Below are 4,821 nucleotides of genomic sequence, written 5' to 3' on the forward strand. Positions count from 1 at the left end.
TACAGCAGGCGTCAGGGTTGGGATAGAACCCACGACCTCATGTACACCAGGCGAGGTAGTTAACATCTCCTAGCCGCCGTGGCTCTTTGATGTGGAATGATGCTCTGAGCCTCGTGTCAGTGTCTAGTGCACCAATATACTTCTCATCCTATTGTCTCCCTTTAGTTGGCTGTCGGTATCCTGAACAGAAAAAAATAATCGCTTGTTAACTTATGAAGATCATAAAATATGAAGGAGGAGGGGGAAGAGTAGGAGGGGGAGGAGGTGGAGGGGAAGGAGATTGAGGCGGGGAAGCTGGGGAGAGGGGGGATACACTTCGTAAGTGTAGCGATGGCAGTGGACTGCAAGCACTGAGCACGCTTCACGACCATCTTGATGAACACCGCGCGATTGAACCCGGCTTGTGACGAAGTCTTTTGAAGGCGAGGGTCACGCTAGGGGCTGCAAGGTGGCCTGATGGCGCCACGTGGAGCAGGATCGTGACGCCCTCCTTGACGCGCCTCGCCTTCGTCTCTGTGATGCTCCCTGCGGTCGCGATGCTGAGACGACGCCGTGGGCAGTAGGGGGCAGTGCAGCCACATCCGTGGCTGTCCCTGCGTTGTGATAGGCTCCCAACGTTTTTCCACGCGTCCCATCTTCACAACCCGCGGTTGGTAGCGTGGTGAAGTAAGGTCAAATAACTCCCACAACCCGCACGGCATAGGGTGGCCTTAGTCCGTGTACGCATCTACGTACGTACGTGTGTTGAACTTCTTTCGCACCGTACGTAGCCAACCGTGATAATCGGAGGTGCGGGAGTTCAGGGGTTGGTTGACAAGAATAACAACAACAACGATGATTTCAACTTGGAGCACGCTGCCCGGTAAGTCGCTCGCTCTCTTACAGAGAGGACGACCTCAGAAGCGCCAGGAGAGAGGATCCGCAGACAAGGAGCGGAATAGGCAGCAGTCAGGCTGTGAGTAACCGGCGCCATCAACCATTGCTCCAAGCTTTGCGCTCCTCTACATAGAAAAGTGTCGTTGGAAAATTTTAAATTGGAGGTAAAAAATTCTAGGAGCACCCGGATGAAAATTCACGTGTGGGAGGGAGGGAGAGTGAGAAGTGTTCACCCAGAGCTCCTGACTATACCTCTACAAACTTAATTTACTTCACCAGGGTTTACACCCACCATGATTGACCAAGATGAGGTAGTATCGGAAAGAGCCCTCAACGTAAAAATCTAAATTAATTACATTTCTGTCCACCTCATTAACATTTATACACCCATCAATGATGCAGAAACACTATTTTTTTAATATGTTACGGAGCTATCTCGAAAGCATCCCAAATGACGAGTGTCTGATTTTGCACGCTCGATGTACTCGACTGCACTGGCACTGGACAGTGCAAAAGCGGTGTCCTGAACACCTTACAGGATGTGCTCTGCACGTGCAGTCAGTGGCGGACGCAACATCCAAAAGAGCAAGGTTTCACCTTTACAAGAACCATAGCTTACAGAACATTGTCGCAATCAAGCATTGACAGATTCTACATTTCAAAAGACCTTGAAAATAGTGCAGTGTCATCCAGGATTCGGGCTGCGCCACTGACAGATCATGAATTTAAACTTCTCTAAATAAAGATACGCGGAGTCCCAAGGGGATCGCCACTCTGGCATTTAAATAATGCCCTTTTGAGGACACCACCTTCACTAATCTCTTTGGGATCTGCTGGGTGGAATAGCAGTGAAAACAAGTTTACGATTGAGAACCAAGGGGTGCATGGATGCAGTAAAGTCACGTAGGTATAAAATAAATCACGACGTTATAGCCTTGTTGTAGCTGCTCTCTCGCAAGTTCAGCAGTTCCACTGCTGGATTATATTTTTTCCGCCTGAAGACACGACCGCTTGTGTTGCGATCGAAACGTGGTGATTTATTTTATTTTATACCTACGTGACTTTACCGAAAGAACCAAAGAGAATGCAGTAAAGGTTAAGAACCGCTGCTTAGCGTGACCCTCGCCTTCAAAAGCCTTCCTCACAAGCCAGGTTCCATCGCGCAGTGTTCATCAAGATGATCGTGAAGTGTGCTCTGCTTAAACTCTACTGCCAACGCTGCGCTTATGGAGTTTTTACTTTTTTATGATCTTATGAAGCTTAACCAGTGACGATTCTTATTTTTTCCATGCTTGATGCTCAAAATACGTTGCGAAGTGTTGTGGTTCACTTGACACAGGCACAACGCCTACATCGTAACTCTTTAAAAGCAGAGCCACGTTGCACTCTAAAAATATCAGACAAATCACACGACATGTTTCAGGCTGTTCGCCGACAACTATATCCATTAACATCGCCTGACATATAACAACATCTATCTGAATTTTTTTTACATGCCTTTGATTTGGCAAACTTTATTTGATGTACATGATCGTGGTTCTTGCTGTGTTTTTACTTTCTGCGCTGTCTTATAACATTCGATAGAGAGATATATATTTATAGCCCCATCAAATGCAAATGTTTGAAGTGCGGCTTTCTGGGTCGGGCTGCGTGCTGAGCAACGTTCCCTTCTCGAGCGTTCGCAAGGCGCTGCCGCAGTCATCTTCAGGGGCGTGCCACTACCAGCTCAACCGGTAAAGCCGCCCTTGGATGACGCGGCTGTGAGAAAAACAATGTACGCGTTAAACACGCACACATTCGTCTGTGATAAAACTGTAAAAATAACAAGAGCATGAATTGAAAAACTGTTGGTTGGGTGAAGTCGGATCAAGGACGTATGGCGATGTAAATCCACTGCTGCGTGACGGCCTTCCCCCCAGGTCTCTGTGACCTTCTTTGAGATGCCCATAGATTGGCAGACTATTTTTTGGTATACTGGATTGTGCCTATTTGCTCTGTTTTTACTATCTGTGCTGTCTGACTGCGCTCGAGAAAAATTCAGTAATAGTTATGTATAGCCCCATCACCTGTCAATACTCCAAGTGCGGATTTCTGGGTTGGGCAGCGCGCTGAACGATGTTCCCCTCTCGAGCGTCCGCAAGGCGCTGCCGCAGGCATCTTCAGGGGTGCGTCACTTGCAGCTCGAGTGGTGAAGACGTATTTGGACGACTCGCGGCTGAGAGGAGACGAAGAATAGGCGCGTTAACACGCGCTTACATTCGTTTGTGATAAGTCTGTAACAAAAAAATAATAATGCCGGCGTTGAAGTTGGGTGAGCGGTGAACGATGTTAAACTTGGCGGATGTTGATCTCAGGTGGCCCGATTGGCAGTACAATGCACAAATCACTGCACCACCGCTCTACCCGCAGTTTGAACATTTACATCCAATAATCGGGATTGTAAATACGTCGACGTGAAGGTTTTCAATTAATGGGGTAATGTTGTTTAAGTTATACGCAATACAACATCGAGTTGCCAGATATACATGCAGTCGATCGCAGTGTAGAAAGCAGTCGAGTTCACTTAAAGGTGTTGAGGATGACGACACGTGCCTCAGCTTTGTCTACAGTGTATCATTACTCCGAGAACAATGTGTCATCAAAGATGGTCTTCTGGATAGCTCATTCACAAAATGTAATAATAGTTATTTATCAAAAAGCGACATGCATTTTGAGTATCACACGGCAGTTCAGTAACTTCAAAAGGTCAAAAGGTGAAAATGTATTAACTCACAGTGCGTCGTCTTTGTGTGGTTATCCTGTTGGCGTTGAAGCACGGCCCTAAAGAAGGCCGTCTCTGGTGTGTACCAATCACTATCAAAGACAATGCATATATTAATTATCAGAGCGTGTTTTTTTGCATGTTCTCCACAAGTATCGTGTGTGGTTATTTTTATTTTTTTCACTCTGGTTATTGTCAAGCACCGGCCAAATGAGAACCCCTCCGACCGGTTCAGCTTCACATTCTTTCGCTCTGCGTGAAAACAAATCTCAGCCGTGAGCAATTACTGCAGCCTGCACTCCATTGGTTCTAAGTCGTTAACAATGTAATAATGTTAATAAACACAAAGCGTTTGATGAAACAAAGAAGTTGTTCTCACGTGGCCGTTTTTTAAAATTGTTAACCACTGGTATCGTGTATATTGAGGTGTATAGTGTAGTGTATAGTGTGGTGTATAATGTAGTGTAAAGTGGAGTGTATGGTGCACTGGATAGTGTACTCTATAGTGTACTGTATAATGTACTGTATAGTAGTGTAGTGTATAATGTAGTGTATTGTGCAGTGTATATTGTAGTATACAGTAGTAATTTTAAGCTTTCGTGACTGCAAGAATCCATACTCTTTGGTTCTTTTGGTAAAGTCACGTAGGTATAAAATCAAATAAATCACGACGTTTCGATCGCAACACAAGCGGATTATATTTTTTCCGCCTGAGGACGACCGCTTACACACACATGTGGACTAACACACACACATATGGACTGACACACACATATACATCGACGTACACACACACATCGACTGACACACATTGACACACATAGACACACAAACGCACATTGACTTACACACTCAGATGGAGCCATGCACACACATCGACTAACACATATGTAATAACAGCCATAGAGGGTTCACGTGGGGATTGGCTTGCCGGTCCCGCTTTGTAGCCAATAAGGGATGAGCCAGGGGAGCATGGCCTCGGCGTGATCACGGCATGTTAGCAGGGGTGATTGGCCTGGCCAATCGGGGCCTCAGCTAATGGGGAGCCGGATCAGAGGCGTGGTCCCGGGATTGACAGGGAATCATCGGGAACGGTCAACGCTGTCTATGGAGGATTGGCTGGGGGGTACCACGTGACAAAGGGATTAAGAGAGAGCAGTCGAGAGCAGACTTGGGAACGAGAA

The 4,821-nt window shown here is 46.5% G+C and overlaps 1 long non-coding RNA gene across 1 annotated transcript; it reads right to left on the bottom strand.

Annotated features, from left to right (window-relative positions):
* Window positions 1-2,510: 2,510 nt before the first annotated feature.
* Window positions 2,511-3,806, bottom strand: LOC133359659 (uncharacterized). Its single transcript, XR_009757183.1, has 3 exons — window positions 3,650-3,806; window positions 2,943-3,091; window positions 2,511-2,634 (listed from the first exon to the last, which is right to left on the bottom strand). It is a non-coding gene; the product is annotated as an uncharacterized LOC133359659 (long non-coding RNA).
* Window positions 3,807-4,821: the final 1,015 nt, after the last annotated feature.

Source organism: Lethenteron reissneri, chromosome 65, assembly GCF_015708825.2.
Source record: "Lethenteron reissneri isolate LAM-NWPU_2019-01 chromosome 65, ASM1570882v1, whole genome shotgun sequence".
In the NCBI taxonomy this organism is placed as follows: domain Eukaryota; kingdom Metazoa; phylum Chordata; class Hyperoartia; order Petromyzontiformes; family Petromyzontidae; genus Lethenteron; species Lethenteron reissneri.